The following is a 19,198-nucleotide window of genomic DNA, read 5'->3' on the forward strand; positions in this document are numbered from 1 at the left end:
TGTGTATGGAGTGAAGCCATGTATGAAAGTGAAACATGGACGATAAATAGTTTGGACAAGAAGAGAATAGAAGCTTTCGAAATGTGGTGTTACAGAAGAATGCTGAATATTAGATGGGTAGATCACATAACTAATGAGGAAGTATTGAATAGGATTGGGGAGAAGAGAAGTTTGTGGCACAACTTGACCAGAAGAATGGATCGGTTGGTAGGACATGTTCTGAGGCATCATGGGATCATCAATTTAGTATTGGGGGGTAGGGTGGAGGGTAAAAATCGTAGAGGGAGACCAAGAGATGAATACACTAAGCAGATTCAGAAGGATGTAGGTTGCAGTAGGCACTGTGAGATGAAGAAGCTTGCGCAGTATAGAGTAGGATAGAGAGCTGCATCGAACCAGTCTGAGGACTGAAGACCACAACAACAACAACAACAATGGCAGTTGGAGCTAGACGCATAGGACATTCCATCTTGGAAATCATTAAGGAATTCAATATTACGAGATCCACAGTATCATAAGTATGCCGAGACGACCGAATTACGCCGGCCGCTGTGGCCGAGCGGTTCCAGGCGCTTCATTCCGGACCTGTGCTGCTGCTACGGTTGCAGGTTCGAATCCTGCCTCGGACATGGATGTGTGATGTCCTTACGTTAGTTAGGTTTAAGTAGTTCTAAGTCTAGGGCACTGATGACCTCAGATGTTAAGTCCCATAGTGCTTAGAGCCATTTGAACCATTCGACAAAATTTCAGTCATTTCCTCTCACCACGTACGTTGCAGTTATCGACGGCCTTCCCTTAACTGCCGAGAGCAGCTGTTTTTGGGTTGACTTGTCACTACTACAAGACGAGCGACGATTCGTAAAATAAACGCAAAAACCAATGTTGGGCGTACCACGAACGTATCTTTTAGGCAGTGCGGTGACATTTGGCCTTAATTGGCTATGGCAGAAGACGATTGCCAACAGCACGACGTCAGCTGCAGCGTCTCTAATGGGGTCGTGACCGTATCGGTTGGACCCTAGACTACTGAAAAATCATGACGTTGTCAGATGATTCTCCATTTCAGTTGGTAAGAGCTGACGTTAGGTTTCGAGTGTGGCAAAGACCCCACGTATCCATGGACCCAAGTTGTCAACAAAGCACTGTGCCTGCTGGTCGTGGCTCGATGATTGTGCGGGCTGTTTTTACATGGAATGGACTGAAGCCTCCGGTCCAGCTGAGTCGATCAATAAATGGAACTGGTTATGTACGGCTACCTAGAGGCCATTTGTACCCATTCGTAGACCAGATGTTCCCAAACAACGATGACATGTCAATGGGCTACAATCGTTCGCAACTGGTTTGAAGAACATTCTGGACAACTAGAGCGAATGATAGCCCGAAATGAATCCAATCGAACATTAATGGGACATAATCTAGTCGTCAGTTCGAGCACAACACTCTGCGCCCGACAACACTTTCACTGTCATGTACAGTTGTAGAGACAGACCATGTGGATGTGCTGCACTACTCCGGGAAAAATGAGGTCTAACACGATATTAAGTATTTTGTTACATAGTGAATTAACACCACGTATGGTCCCGGTAGGCCTTCCCAGGGGACACCTCTTTGTAGTAGGCACCTTCAGTACCGGGCAGGAGGGCTTGAGTGCGCCGGCCAGTGTGGCCGAGCGGTTCTAGGCGCTTCAGTCTGGAACCGCTCGACCGCTACGGTCGCAGGTTCGAATCCTGCCTCGGCCATGGATGTGTGTGACGTCCTTAGGTTAGTTAGGTTTAAGTAGTTCTAAGTTCTATTGGACTGATGACCTCAGACGTTAAGTCCCATAATGCTCAGAGCCATTTGAACCTTTTGATTTGGCTTGAGTGCTTCCGTGAAGTCGAGAGCTGTGTCCACGGTAGCGTAGCTACTGGCACGGTCACCCAAGCCGGATTGGTCTCGACTGAGAAGCCAGACGATGTGTGCCCCACAACATAGGGTAAGGACCCTAGAGGCGTAGCGAAACCAGCTTCCCTAGGGGAGTAAACCTATTACAAATCCTGGTCCTCCTGGTTGGGGGTTGGGCTGAAGGATAAGACCCTCTTCCTGTAAAAAAAAAAAAAAAAAAAAGAAAAGGTAAAGCTACGAAAACCCAATGAGCAGAAGCCGGATGGATTAATAGGCGACGACATGACACGGATCTTCGGCAACGAATGGTTAAAAAGTTGAAAACTGGTCTTCGAATTGTTGCCTCGAATGTTCGATCCAAGAAATTCGATGGACAGGAAGTGGGGTATTGGAAAAGAAAGAGGGCAGTATGTTCTACAGCTGTGATGATAACAGAAATGAATATGGTATGGATTTTCTTGTTCATAAAGATCTGAAACATTTGGTGATGAATTATACAACCATTAATCCAAGGCTATCAGTAATTAGAATTAAAGGAAAATTCTTTAATTATAGTATAATTAATGGAGATGCACCAACAGAAGAATCTATCGAGGACCTAAAAGACGATTCTTATAATGCCTTTGAAAAAGCTTGTGATAAGTGTCCAAGGAATGACATCAAGATCGTGTTGGGTGATTATAGTGCAGAACTTGGAAGAGAAGACATTTTCCAGCCCGTTATTGGAGCCCATAGTAAACATGAATCTACTAATAAAATTGGAATAAGACTGATTTTCTTCACAGCCTTCCGGAATATGATAGTGAGATCTACCAGGTATCCCTACAAGGAGATATGCACGGGCACATGGAAGTCAACTGATGGTGGAAACATTAATCAAACTGATCGTGTACTGATAGACCAGAAGCATTAATCTAACTTATTGGATGTTCGAACCTTTCGTGGCCTAATATGGATTCAGATCATTTTCTTGTAATGGGCAAGATGAGAGCAAGGATATCAAATGTTCAGAAAGGAAGACATATTACGAAATAATGGTACAATTTTGCAGCATTTCAATTAATGGAAACTCACGAATCGTACTGTGAGGAAGTTTCTCAGGTCCTAGAACAAGAACAAGGAACAATGCAAGACAGTAATGACACAGAACAAAAATGGGTGACTATAAAATGAGCTGGAGACATATCAGCCAAGAAAACACTCGGGATGGAGAGAAATCAATAAGGCCAACATGATTTGATGAAGAGTGTCAGAGAGTGACTGAAGAAAAGAACACTGCATACCAAAAGACACTACAGGCGAACTGTACAAGAAACTTCTTGGAGGATTATCGAGAGAAAAGGATGATCGGAAAGATGACACCTCGCCGGAAGAAAAGGGAATGGACTAAGCCTGAAATAGAATGTATGGAACTGTGCAAGAAGAAGAATGAAACAAGGAAGTTCTTTATAAAAGTAAACAATGCTAGAAGACGGTTTTCTCCAATAACAAGCTTGATTAGTGATGAAGAAGGAAACATAAAGTAAAACAGACTCTGGAAAGATGGCGAAGATACTTTAATGACCTGCTGAATCAAGAGACAGAGCATGCAGAGGATATCACTAATGATTGTGAGCAAGGATTGCATGATGAACAGCCACTGGATGGCCTAGGGTTAGAGGACGTTAAAAAAGCTTTAAAGAAACTGAAGAATAACTATGCCCCCGGCATTGATAGCATTCCTGCAGAATTACTAAAATGTGGAGGAACAATATTAGACCAGTCTGTGTTTGAACTTATCACTCTCATATGGGAACAGGAAAGGATACCAGATGAATGAAATGAAGGAATATTATGTCCCATACATAAAAAGGGCAATCGAATGGAGTGTAGAAACCACCGTGGAAGCACCCTCTGAACTTGGGGTACAAGGTGTTATCTAATATTATTTGTGATCGACTACTCCCACAGGTGGATAAAGAAACTGGAATACACCAAAGCGGATTTCGACGAGGAAGGTCGACAATAGACCAGATTTTCAACCTGAGCCGAATTTTGGAGAAAAATGTTGAATATAGAATTGGAATACATTACCTCTGTATTGACTTTAAGGCTGCACACTACAGCATCAATAGAAACCAGTTGTTTCATGCCTTACAGGAGATGGGAATACACGGCAAGCTCGTGAGAATGGTTAAAATGATGATGTCTGACATAAGAAGCTGCAGTCGAGTTCGAGGAAATTACTCAGACAACCTGGAAATAAAAAGTGGACTACGTCAAGGAGATGCATTAGCATGCTTATTATTTAATGTAGCACTCGAGAAGGTGATTAGGGAAGCGTTCCTACTGACCAGGGCATCACTTCTACAACCCAGTGCAGATTTTAGCATATGCAGAGGACGTAGACATCATAGCACGGACAGTACCAGCACTTAAAGAAGCTTTTACAGCCTTAAGTCAAGCAAGTAAGAAGATGAGTTTTATGATAAAGGAAGATAAAACTATAGACGTGACCTGTGGGAGAGCATATCAATCCAATATGCAGTCAACTTTCAGGGTGAGTGGATACACATGTGAAAGAGCTGATAGCTTCAAGCATCTTGGTTCCACAGTCACTAGCTTTAATGACCCCTCAACTGAAATTAAAATTAGGCCGATATCTGCAAATAAGGCATATTTCGCCTTGAGTAATTTACTGCGGTCAAGACTCTTCAGCCGCCCAACAAAATTCACTATTTATAAAACCCTTGTCACACCAGTTCTCTTTTATGCTTCGGAAACATGGCCCTTGACGGAAACCGATGCAAGGCTACTCGACGGATTTAAGAGGAACGTTTTGAGGAGAATAATTAGCCCTGTGTATGAGAGAGAACAATGGAGGAAAAGGTACAATGCAGCATTGTACACTATATATACCGATGCTCCTGTAACAGAAGTTATATAATCAGGAAGGATAAGATGGGCAGGTCATGTGGCAAGAACGGAGCAGTCTGAAGTGATAAAGAAGATTCTCTTTGGTAATCGAGGAGGACAAAGAGGGTGAGGTCGACCTGGAGCAAGATGGCTGGATGGAGTGGACGAAGACCTACGGAAGCTCGGATGCAGAAACTGGAGGAGGGAAGCATGTGACGGCGATGGGTGGCGGAAGCTCGTCGGGAAGGCCAAGGTTCATCTTGGACTGTAGCGGCACAGAAGAAGAAGAATGTTCCATGTAGGTTACGTGCTGACTGAAAATGTTCCTTGTGCCTGTGTTGGGGAGCCCCCAAATAAGATTTGATCTGCCATTTTTCAAATCAGTGTTTGTTCGTACTTCTAGTTTTCTTGTCCAAATATGTCTCAAACCATCTGTGTAATCATCGGTGGATTCTTATTTCACTGTAACTTCAAAAGAAAGGAGCTACAAGATGTTTCATTCTAATAGCCTTGGGTGTAATAAGTAGTGTGTGCTCTTGCGTAAGTGTGTGTAAAGACAAACTTGTTTAGCATGTTGTTAATCAACTACGTGTTACAGCATTGTTGTTCTGCAGTGCAGTTAGAATTGCTGTTCACAACAACAAAAACTATGCTGCAAAAGACTCGGAACAGTTACCTTTATCTATATGCGGACAACATCGAAACCGCAGCTGAGTAAGAACGGCTGCAAACATTAACTGTATAATCCAACCAATTTTCCATTGGTTTTGAAAAAAAAATCACGATAAATGTATTTTAATTTGAGGAATTCGCCTTGAAGCAGCTTGGAAACCACGACCTTGATTTGTGAATTAAGTGTAACAGAATTTACTTGTACAGGGTGGGGAAAACAAAAGCGGCCCCGACGAGTGGATACGATTGGATATGAATGTATGCACGTATCCACTTCCAACAGGATGGAGCAACTGCCTATACAGTCAGCCGAACCTTGGAGAAGGTTTACGCAAACTTCACACCTGACAGATGTCAATCTGGTAGCGGCGCTGGCTGGCCACCCAGGTCACCTGATCTCTCAGTGTGAAGTTACTTTGTGTGGGGACTTCTCAAGTCTAAGGTGTATAGCAACAACCCTAACAGTCTTCAAGAACTGTAAGAGAACATTTCGGATAAGACTGCAACTATTCCAGCAGTTCAGCTTGGATCCGCCTTGAGCAACTTGCTGAGCACGGCCCAAAAGTGCCGAAAGATGGATGATGACCACTTTCAACATCTGCTATAGTCAGGTTAATACTGTATCCCCTTTCGTGCCGTATTTCTTTGTCTTCTGGAAATATGTTCCCCGGGCCACTTTCATTTGCCCTATCCCGTACGATTAGTTTATCTGTGAGCGTAGCAATTAAAGAAATGGTTTCCAGTCGAAAACTTCCTGGCAAATTAAAACTGTGTGCAGGACCGAGATTCGATCACGAGACCTTTGCCTTTCGCGGGCACGTGCTCCTTCCAAACTTCACAGGTCCCGAGTTCGAATCACGGTCATGCACACAGTTTTAATATGCCAGGAAGTTTCATATCAGCGCACACTCCGCTGTAGAGTGAAAATTTCATTCTAGAAATAACCCCCAGGCTGTGGCTAAGCCATGTCTCCGCAATATCCTTTCTTCCAGGAGTGCGAGCTCTACATGGTTCGCAGGAGAGCTTCTGTGAAGTTTGGAAGGTAGGAGACGAGGTACTGGCGGAACTGAAGCTGTTAGGACGGGGCGTGAGTCGCGCTTGGGTAGTTCAGTTAGAGCACTTTCTCGCGAAAGGTCCCGAGTTCGAGTCTCGGTCTGGCACACAGTTTTAATCTGCCAGGAAGTTTCACATCAGCGCACACTCCGCTGTAGTGTGAAAATTTCATTCTAGGTTACCAGCCGATATTGCTACAAACAGGTAGACAGTCTCCGACTAGTATAAAGAAGGAACGAAAGAAAAATAGGATGTAACGGTCCGTCGACGAGAGTCTGTTAGAGACAGAGCATTAGCTCGGATTGTGAAAGTGTGAGGAAGGAAATTCACAGTGCCTTTTCAAAGGAACCATCACAACCATTGTCTTAAATGGTTAAGCAATTAATAAAAAACCTAAATGAATGCATCCAGACGGAGGTTTCAACTACAGCCTTCCGAATACGAGGTCAGTGCCTCAGCAATGCGCCACATCACGTGGTCCGACAAGCAAAAGTTCTGATGTGTTTGACAATGGTTAACCAGTCAGAGTGTAACTCTGGCATCGTAGTCGAAAACATGTGCAGAGACATTCGTTGATAGGAATAGTCTCATTGTCCAAATGTTTTTCAAAAAGGTTGCAGAAAACATTTATATAATGCGATTATAAGCGTAAATTTGAGATAATAATGGCAAGCATCTATCATTACTAACACTCGGTCTTGTCGTGTCTGCACTGAAGCACTTTGTAATGCAATTAGAGCGTTTGAACGCCGGATTTGGGTCTCTCGATATTGTTGACTAACGGAGGTATAGCAAAATATCTGACATGTACTTAAGGTTGTGACTGGCAAAGAATCGAGCTTCGTCTTTGCTTTAATTTGTTTGATTACTATCGCAAGGATTTATCTGTAAGTGACATTGTTTACACAGATATACCTGTTGTCATGGGTAGGACGGCTAACACTCTTTTAGGACAAAAAATGACAACATGCTCCTCTCCCACAAAACTATCTAAACCAGTTTGGAGATTTTTTCATATAAACACCACAGAAAGTTGCACGACATTATCTATTCTTCATCTAAATGTGCAATCTGTAAAAAATATAGTACAATAGTTTGAAGCTGAATTACACTGTTTAAATAGCACGGTGTTATACATTACAAAGCACTAGCGCGGAGATAATGAAAAAAAGTGGATAGTGCTATCGTTAAATATATGGGTAATGTTTTGCTTTAGAACTACCGTTTGATGTACACTACTGGCCATTAAAAATGCTGCACCACGTAGATGACGTGCTACAGACGCGATATTTAACCGACAGGAAGGCGATGCTGTGATATGCAAATGATTAGCTTTTCAGAGCAATCACACAAGGTTGACGCCGGTGGCGACACCTACAACGTGTTGACATGAGGAAAATTTCCGACCGATTTCTCATACACAAACAGCTGTTGCCCTGCCTCCTCTTGTAAGGAGGAGAAATGCGTACCATCACGTTTCCGACTTTGATAAAGGTCGGATTGTAGCCTATCACGATTGCGGTTTATGGTATCGCGACATTGCTGCTCGCGTTGGTCGAAATCCAATAACTGTTAGCAGAATACGGAATCGGTGGGTTCAGGAGGGGAATACGGAACGCCGTGCTGGATCCAAACGGCCTCGTATCACTAGTCGAGATGACAGGCATCTTATCCGCATGGATGTAACGGATTATGCAACCACATCTCGATCCCTGAGTCAACAGATGGGGACGTTTGCAAGACAACAACTATCTGCACGAACAGTTCGACGTCGTTTGTAGCAGCATGGACTATCAGCTCGGAGACCTTGGCTGGCGTTACCCTTGACGCTCCATCACAACAGCATGATGGTCGCATCCATGTTTGGCGTCATCGCCGTGAACGCACATTGGAAGCGTGTATTCGTCATCGTCATACTGGCGTATCATCCGGCGTGATGGTATGGGGTGCCTTTGGTTACACGTCTCGGTCACCTCTTGTTCGCGTTGACGGTAGTTTGAACAGTGGACGTTACATTTCAGATGTGTTACGACCCGTGGCTCTACCCTTCATTCGATCCCTGCGAAACCCCACATTTCAGCAGGATAATGCACGACCGCATGTTGCAGGTCCTGTACGGGCCTTTCTGGATACAGAAAATGTTCGACTGCTGCCCTGACCAGCACATTCTCCAGATCTCTCACCAACTGAAAACGTCTGGTCACTTGTGGGCGAGCAACTGGCTCGTCACAATACGCCAGTCAGTACTCTTGATTAACTGTGGTATCGTGTTGAAGCTGCATGGGCAGCTGTATCTGCACACGCCATCCAATCCCTGTTTGACTCAATGCCCAGGCGTATCAAGGCCGTTATTACAGCCAGAGGTGATTGTTCTGGGTACTGATTTCTTAGGATCTAAGCACCCAAATTGCGTGAAAATGTAATCAAATGTCTGATCTAGTATAATATATTTTTCCAATGAATACCCGTTCATAGTCTGCATTTCTTCTTGGTGTGGCAATTTTAATGGCCAGTAGTGTATATCTATCGCATATGACATACGTTTTAAAGCTAGAGAAGATTTGATCACACTTAGTGTAGGTAAACATTTGCATCTGGCTACCGGTGAACTAACAAAGATGGACATTTATAAGAGGCTAGTCGTTCTCTGTGTGTGCCTCTCACGTAGTGCTAATGAGGGAAGCTTCCTTAATCAATAAAATGCTTTCCAGGAAAGAGTTTCAGCTCACGAAATTGACTTAATATTATGTGCAGGCACATAATTCTTATTACTGAGTGGAGGCACATAGTTAAAAATTAATAAAAGTGTTAAGGATGTAATTAGTAATAACTTCCTGGACATTTTGGGCACTTTCGGCATGGCACAAATTGTAAACACTGTTACCAGGGTATTGGTCGCCAAACGTAGGCAGGTTCTGTGATACCACGCCGTTTAAGACCTGAGAGCTGGCAAAGGAAATTGGGACAGAAGTAAGAACTTTTAAAAAAATCCTACATTTATTTATTTCCTATTAATTTGTATTTCTAGTAAATATGAAATGAATGTTTATTAAACCGTGTATAAGAAAGAATTTGCAGTGTGGTTAGTAATAAATCACTAACGTGATAACAAATTCTTTTTATCAGACTTATTAACTTTAAGGAGAAGGCTTGTACTCTTTCTTGTGATCAACAAGTTTTTTAATATTGGGACAGTACGTAGCGTATTCTGTTTGGATAGAGTTGTTCTGTCTGACGAGACAGTCTGTAGCTGCACCTGCGTTTTTATAAATTTCACGCTGGAAAAAGAAACCTCACATTGATATGCAGAGCTGAACCATTGCCTTAATTTTGAGACCAAACTGGACCTTAATGGGTATTTTTCTTTAGGAACAAGAGCCCAGATATTTTCAGAGCTTGAAGAAAGTGTTTTTAAAGATAAGTTGTTTGGACTCCACTGCAGCATTGTCTTCTTGAAAATCAAAATGTAAAATATTACGAATTGCTAAGAATAGGGTACTCTTCCTCATAAACCTCTATACAAGGCGAAGTGACAAACTCTGTAAAAACTGAGATGCTTTTGAAGTTTTGGATGTGTGTTTTGAATTGACTTCTCAAATCTGAAAGACTTTCAACTGATTGTTTGTTGTTGTAAGTAGGCGCTGTAGGTTTGTCTTTTCTTCCAAACAAGTACAAAGTGTTTGTATTCATCTCGGATGAGATTTTTATCCTCCCTGTTCCAGCATGTTTGAGAATGAAACGACATCTGAAAATTTTCCGCCAATATCTTTAGATCCTTAATTTGAAACTTAAGGATATTTAACTCTTTGGTGACGTCTGCGAGAAAAGCAAATTCCTACAGCCAATCTGTATCTTCTTGTTCACGGACGGATTAGCATTATTCTCTAAAAAATTCTTAGGCAGGAAGCAACTCCTTAAAACTTAAATCTCTGCCCCTGCTAAGCCAACGAACTTCAGTATGGAGCAGTAGATAGAGCTGTAGCACTGAATGTGCTCTACCTTTGTTCACAACTTTCATGACTGATGTGATTTAAATGTCCACACACTTAAAAATTTTCCTCACAGTGGCTGCTGGCGTATTCCACAACGGTAAGAAATAAGTTTCATAAAGGTGTTGCCTTTATTACACAAGGCTTCTAATCCCTTTTCTCCTCCTACCATCGCTGGGGCTCCATCAGCTGCTAAGCCCAACAATTTCTTTAGGGGAATATTTTCAGAGATGATAAGATAATTATGTAACTGCTAAACATATTTCCTGTTCTGTAGTGTGCACTGGAAGTAGTAAAATCTTTACCAGTTCCTCTCTTTTTTACAAATTATTAAAAGCCATCCTTGCAAAAACGACCATCTGATAAGGAAAGCCTTGAGTGCGTGGTCGAAAAAGGCTAATATTGTTTAGGCATTCGACGCCCCACATATTGTCTACCACGCAACCACAATATTGGCTGCTAATTGAAACAGGGAGTGGGACTGGAAGTGTCCAGTGGTGTGAACACCATGAAGTTGTGGAGCGTAGTTGGAATGCTTAGTCGACGAGTAACTCACAACAGTTGATACAAAGCAGTGCAATGGCAAAGATACACAAAACAAACATTGCATTACACCTACAACAACAGTTGCCGAAGGTGACATTTTGTCAGAAAGGAACCCAAAGAATTTCGCAGAGTGACGAAGAAGTGGCAGATGAAATATTAGCGTTTATGCAAGACGAGTCAGTGGAGTGTGTGGTATCGTGATCGACTGTGCAGGCAATGTACAAGAGGAGTACAGTGGTGGCGATATGTGCTTAACAAGTGAAAGTGATATTGAACGAGATATCGAGATGTGTAGTTCATTATCCTTGTCTGACAGTGAGCCACAAATCCCGTCTCCAGTGAAAAGTAGTAAAGGATGATCGCTACCCAAGAAGTCTGAACTAAACGTAATTTATTTATTTATTTATCGTATGATGATACAGAGCTTGGATCAAATACATAATTTTAAGAGTGTAAGAAATGACAAGCAAAATACATCAAATGTTCAAAGTATTATGCTAAATTATCTACACATTACACAAGTTCTTAGATTTCTAAGTCCAATCTGTTGATCAAGTTGAGCCCTTCAGGTGATGCATGGTGGATATCATTTATTGATCCCCCAAAGGCTCGTTTCGGACATGCACCAACAATGTGATTAATTTTTTGCAGGGCAATTCAACAATAGGGAGATGTTGCCCAGCGCCATTTGTGCTTTAGATAGCCGCAGTTCCCTTGTCCTGTTCGGATGCTGTTGATGGTTCTCCACTGGTGTCTTGGGAGTGTGAAAGTACATGGAAGATCATCTGCAGCATAGTAAAAAAGAAAAAAAATATGAACAGTTTTTCGAATAAGTCCGCAGCAATATGACCGTGTAGTGCATAAGAAAAACTACGGATATTTAAGGGAGGGCAAGGTGCACTTTTTACAAAAACTGGTGTTCTCATCTTTCAAGTATGCTGCAATGCTGCATACAGCTTACAGGTTGTGCCTGATAGTGACCTACTGCGTTATGGCTTCAAATTGCACTTGATATAAATTCCAATGATTTCCATCAAACCAGTGGATGGTTGCATAACTTCAAACAGTGCTACAGAATTGGTAGACGTAAGATAACGAATTTCAAACAAAGCATCAACTTGGTAATGGACAGCAAACTGCGGAATCGGCCCGAAAATTTGTAAATGAGATAAAGAGACTTATCCTGTCGCTCAGTACTGAATTTGTTGTCACCCCCGGACGCTCGGTGTATGAAGAGGAAATAAATTTTTAAGGAACCCTGGAAATTAGTGTTGATAAGAGAATTGTATCAAGATCAGTTAACATAAATGCCTTAACGCATTCGTGTACAATTAAGCCAACTGGTAATCTGGACGGTAAATTTGTGGAAATACATCTAGTGTGCTGCGAGAAGTTGGAGGTGGCCTGCACCCTATGATTCTTTCGATTTTGGGTGATCTTTCAAGTGAATATTACGTCACAGCAAGAGTGGGAAAGTGGTCGTAAGGGAACTACAACTATGGTATGAAACCTCCTTTTGTCCAGTTGCCGGTCAAAATAACTTTCTTTTTCTTGATTTTAGGTCTGCGTGTAAAAATCATACTGATTTAGAGCAAATTATATTTCCTGAGTGTGTGACTTAACAGTTCTTACGATCTGGAACCACTGGACCAATTCGACTTCTGGATATTTATCTTTTCCGTGCCTATAAAACATACTATCGCACTATATCTGCAGGTACTCCTTAAAGGTTAGACAGTTTCACGATAGGCTCCAAGACAGACTGTTTCGCATTCGGTTGCATGTCATCACATTCCATCAGTTATCATCACTCCATTACACCAATATGCATTCTTTAAGAGTGGATACCTAACTGAATGTCCTGCACGGTTTGTAACTCCCAAGGTGTTCGGCCTCGATCTTGATGGTGCGAACCTTTGTGATCACTGTGAGGCTGCATTCTTCATTCGGTGCTCATGGTCACGTTACTGATCTGATTTGAATATTTCTTCAATGTCGAAGACGTACATTTTTTTATAGTCAAATACATACATCCCATAGAAGATTGCGCTCTGCACCTCCCGAACTCTTATTTTCTGTCGCTCTCCTGATGCACATCTCACAAGCAGCTAATATCCTTCTTGTCATAACTGTTAACACAACACTTTCAAACAAGCCTTACTAAAGATTGAACTTGCGACCTCGCACGCAAGGGATACTTTGTGATATAGCTCCATCAACTATACACACGTTTTTGAATAGGATTCGCCTTTACCAACATATATACGCAAGGGATACTTTGTGATCTAGCTCCATAGTTGATGGAGCTAGATCACAAAGTATCCCTTGCGTGCGAGGTCGCAAGTTCAATCTTTAGTAAGGCTTGTTTGAAAGTGTTGTGTTAACAGTTATGACAAGAAGGATATTAGCTGCTTGTGAGATGTGCAGTTTTTTTTATCCCAAACATGTTTCACTGCAGTTGCAGCATTATCAGGGGCTTTTATTTTATGGCTGTTAAAGATAAAGAATGTTCATTACTGTTTGTATACATGCAAATATTAGTTTTTAAATTCGTAACTACAGATTTTTCAAGAAACACATAAAATTATGAATTCATACCTTTTTACCACATGTGTGGTTTTCATGATTGTATTATGTTTTTACAGTGACTGTTTTCTATTACAGTTTGTTATCTGCAACTATAAACACCTTAATGTAGACAAATTATGTAAGCAAAAATTACAATTTGAAAACTACTATGGCTATGCTTGAAATTAATTAATTTTTTGTGGATAGTTGTTTGTGTGTGTGTGTCTGTTTACATTATGTTCCACTTACGTTTTCTTCCACACAGAATTAATTAATTTCAGGCTTAACAATAACAGTTTTCAAATAGTAATTTTTGCTAAAATAATTTGTCTACATTAAGGTGTATATGGTTGCATATGACAAACTGCGAAAGAAAACCATCTCTGTAAAAACATAATTCAATCAGGAAAACCATACCATGTGGTAGAAAGGTATGAATTCTTAATTTTATGTGTTTCTTCCAAAATATGTAGTTACCAATTTAAAAACTCATATTTACAAATATGCAAACGGCAAAGAAATTCTTTATCTTTAACAGCCGTAAAATAAAAGCCCACTGATGATGCTGAACTGCAGTGAAACATGTTTGGGATAAAAAACGAAATTATGTTTTGCTAAAGGTGCACCCCATCCAAAAACGTATGTATTGTTAAAGCAACACTGGAAAAAGAGCTTCAACTCCAAGATTATTCTATCAACTACATTAGCCGACTCGTCAAGTTATAGGGAAAATAGCAGCAGCCGTGAAAGTCAGATTTAAGTTGTTAAGTAATGTCATAACTCATAGCCACAACCCTCCTAGTTACTGTACTGGCAGAAAACTGTACATATTTAACAGCAGGCATTATTACAGTTCCATGTTTGAAGTGTGGAAGGCGGTGGTCGTGAGCGCTTGCCTCCATTCGTTTTTGGTTAATTCAAAACGCGATTACGAGTATATTTAATGCACTGTTGTTTAACTAGGAAGGCACTAGGATCATTACGACGCTTAATAAAGAGGGTTGACTGTGTCCGCGTATTTCTTGTCTCGATATCTGCTTGCACTGGGTAATTAGAGGTGACGGGTCCTTCTATGTGTTGATTGAAATCTTGTGATCATTATGTTCTCCTGTTTGAGGAGACACACGCTTGGAGAGTTGCCAAAAGACTGGTTTAATTGGCCACTGTTCTAGGAAGGCAGCAGCGCCCGGCTGCCGGTACAATGGCAGGGATCACGCACCGCATTCACCTCATGCGGGTGGCTTGCAGATACAGCGACGGGCAGTACCTGCTGTTAACACACTATTGTTCCCAGTGCTACCTGCAGGACTTTTTTTTAAAAAAAAAAAAATCTGGCTTTATCGCACGATGGTCCAGTGCCCTGGAAGTTTTTTTCTGTCAGGAGAGGAACATTATCGGAATTCACGGCATAAGAACTTAGCGACCTACCAAGGTAGCGCGCCAAAAATAGATACATGACTCATGCCTCTTTATCCAGTGGAGCGCACGACACTGAGAGCATCCCAGGATTCAAATGATTCAAATGGCTCTGAGCACTGTGGGACATAACATCTATGGTCATCAGTCCCCTAGAACTTAGAACTACTTAAACCTAACTAATATAAGGACATCACACAACACCCAATCATCACGAGGCAGAAAAAATCCCTGACCCCACCGGGAATCGAACCCGTGAACCCGGGCACGGGAAGCGAGAAAGCTACCGTCCCAGGGTACCCCAGAGAGCTACAACACAAAAAAGAAAAACTTCTCGGCTTTTGACAAGATCAACGTGGTATTTTTTTTTCCCTACAAGGCAACTTTATTTGTGATAATATGTAGTACTGTAAAATCACCAGTCATTTTTACATATTCACATACAACTTCACCTTTAAATCGTACTTGAACACTTTTATCAAACTGTATCTTACGTTTATTACGAGTTGACAAACTAAAAACAGAAGGATAAAGAAAACAGAACTCTCCAAAATACTGTGTATCATCATAAATAAACATTCAGTGTGAAAAAAATATACACAGTGATCTAGTCAAAAACCGAAAAGGGATTTTTCTTAGTGTTGTAGCTCTCTGGGGCATCCTGGGATGCTTTGAGTAGTACAGTTCACTGTATAAAGAGGCATGAGTCGTGTATCTATCTTTGGCGGACGAAATTGGTAGGACGGTATGTTCTTACTCCGGAGGCGTGATTTTTGATTTGCGGTGTATATCCATATCTAACTTTTGAATAAACTTTTTGTCACAATTTTCCAGCTATTTTTCAACAATCATTGGACACCTTCGATTGAATCATATGAGAATATAATTTCAGGTCACTGAATCAAAAATTTGGCGTTCACATTCGCTTTAATAAATAGAAAGGCGCAGTTTGCGTGGACTATACTAATGAAATCTGGTTACCGTCGGTATCAATGACAAGCAGTAAGCGAAAACCTTTAACTGTTTTTTCTCTCTTTCTGTCAAATTTAGTTTTTGAGACAGACAAGTTTTCAAGCTCACCAGTACCATTTTAGAATCTTTCCCATTGTTGGATAGATTTCTGCTGACATTCATGTCTACAATCCTTAATATTAACAACTCTTCTCTTTTTTCCTTTATTCTTTGTGAGAAAAATTACTCAGATTAAAGCATTGCCTCTTCGGTATAGAAACTAAGCATAAATGAGTCCTTACCTTGCTTATCCTCACTTAAGTTTCGTATGGACGGTGTGTCATTGTTTTTACACTAATTATCTTTGGAATTTACAACATCTTATTCCACCTTATGTTTGGACTGGGATTTTTATTTTCAGTTTTGCTGTTACATGCTCTTCTTCTGTTTATAACTCTAGAGATCAACTACAAATGTGGGTCCTCGGAGTGTTCATAAGGTAGTTCTCACATTTTCTGGGTTTTTCTCTTTCATTATTGTGTGATAATCCTTTCCTACAAAACCTACGGATTACCGTTTCCTTCACACAGTAATATCAAACTCTTAAGCATAACACAAAATTAACTCATATTTTCGGAACATATTCTCTGAAGAATTATAAAACATGACAATTGAGATTCATTTCGTGAGTTTTGAAATAAGGAGTATTTAAGAACATAAGTATCAAACTTCATGAAACTGAAGAAAAAAAGGAACATAACTGGTTCATATGATCAATAATTATAAAACAGTTTATAGATAAAATGGTTTTTCATGGCTACCACACGTGTTTGATAGCGATATACCATGGTCTGTATAAGGTGACTGAACAAGATAGCACTTTGGTTGAGACACAGGGCTCGCATTACGAAGAAGCGGGATCGGATCCTCATCTGTTACTTTCAATTCAAATGTTCTGTTGTTTCTCAAGATTTCTGGGAGCAGATGATGGAATGACTTCTTTGAAAAGGAAACAAACTAGTTCCTTTCCCATGACAGCCTCGCTGTCGACAGGATATGAAGCTGTAATCATTTATTTTCCTATAAAGTGGTTAAAGAGTCGCCCGTCGATCCAACTCCTCTTTTACACCTTCCTAATAGTGTTGAATATTATGAGTGGCCAGCCTGGGTGGCCGAGCGGTTCAAGGCGCTACAAAAAAATGGTTCAAATGGCTCTGAGAACTATGGAAATTACCTTCTGAGGCCACCAGTGCCCTAGAACTTAGAACTACTTAAACCTAACTAACCTAAGAACATCACACACATCCATGCCCGAGGCAGGATTTGAACCTGCGACCGTAGCGGTCGCGCGTTTCCAGACTGTAGTGCCTAGAACCGCTCAGCCACTCCGGCCGGGTCAAGACGCTACAATCTGGAAGTCGTAGTTGTCGCCTATGATTAACAATACATGCTTGTGGGTACTCCAAGGAGAATGCCATAGAACTGTGTGCTTCCATTATAGGGGTAACGGGGAGGGCTGGGTGGAAGTAAATAATACGCATCTGTCACCACAAGATCCACGTCTAAGTGTCTGCACGTCCTCTATGAACAATAGCATAACACCCCACAAAAATGGTGTGCGATTTGGGCTAGATAACATCTGGAATGGAACCTGTATCAGCGGCGTCGAGTTATCTTCAACAAAGAACGCAGGAATATTCTGATGGCTGATGATTGTCTTAGTCGATCGTACAGTCGGTAATGCACCAACGTATACTTGAGGCGTGCAGTGTCATAAGCTCAGCAGAAAGGCTGGTAAGTCACGCTGTAGGCCGGCACTATGTACTGGTACGTGGCACATCTTATTGCTGTTGAGGACTGTTTGAGGGCTGTGGAATGTTGGGACTAGGTCCTGCACCCTGTTGTCCGACAAAACAGTCAGTATTTCGGTGATGCGTTAGTCTTTCAAGACGATGTTAATACAATACTACACCATCCTCACTTTGTGAACACTTTTTTCTAGAAAGCAGGTTCAACCGAATGGTATGGCGTCAGGTACCTGCTCACGTGAACCGGACTGAGCATGCTTGCCACAAGGAAGTACCTGCAGCAATGGCGCCCGCAGAATGAGGGAGGGTGTGTGAGTGGAGCGGTAGGCGCAGTTGCCCCTCCACAGAGTTCATATAGTATACGAGTATGAGAAGAACGTGTCACCGCAGGGCCCAGATTTTGATGATCTAAAATGCCATGGAAAATTATCACTAAAATGACTTGAAAATATCGATCAAATGATTTAAAAAATTATATAAAATACATGCACAGTGAGTTACTAAGTGAACAAGAGTCATAAAAAACTTCGCAGGATGTTGGAACTGATATTGCAAAGAAAATAATTAATTTAAAATCGCTATGTTTTTTTTTAGTAAATCTCATTCTCTGAAGATGTACGAAAATCGTTGTATCACAAGCGTAGAAGCATTGCAGCGTACTACAGTCAGCTTGGAGACGTTCTCGAAAATGAGGGAACGCCTCTTGTCAAAGAACACGTGCTTGCAGTTAGAAAAATCTTTCGACATTTTCTGAAATACCTGGGGCGTGCAATTTTGATATTTTCCTTCAGCACAAAAAATTACTCATATTGATGCTACACAAATGGATATTTTTGTTTTAATACCAGTGCCTGGTACAAGTTAAAAATAGTAAGTGGCGCAACAATGATGGCAAGTAGATGGATCATCAGCATCCAGTTGTCTGCAAAACTTAAGGACGAAAGATATTTTCGCATGTCGCGTGATTTCCAAGTAACATAGCTTGCTGTAACTTGTACTACAGATAGAAACAACTGTTACAGTATAGTAAAGAAGGTAATTGACAGCCCCTGGTCATTGTAAAATACGGGACATAGTTCTGAATAGGGCGGGTGAACGCCACGGACGGCAATGCACGATCTGCAAGGTGTTCCCATTCTGGCTACAAGATTTGTAAGGAGTTATAGTGTAAGGGTCAGTGTCTAGCTAAACAGAAATCAAGTGGATGTTTTAAGACCTGAACGTATGCTTTTGAACAAAAAGCCTGAGCACTAGACGGCCTCACCGAACATCCGCGAGTGTTTTTAATAAAACAAATACAAGTATGATCAGTGATTACTATTTAGTAAAATATTTAGGTTTTGCATGTAAGGTACGACAAATACATCGGACGCTGTAGATCAAAAACTATTATCATTACATACATATAAATGTTGA

The sequence above is a fragment of the Schistocerca gregaria genome, chromosome X, assembly GCF_023897955.1.
Source record: "Schistocerca gregaria isolate iqSchGreg1 chromosome X, iqSchGreg1.2, whole genome shotgun sequence".
NCBI lineage: Eukaryota > Metazoa > Arthropoda > Insecta > Orthoptera > Acrididae > Schistocerca > Schistocerca gregaria.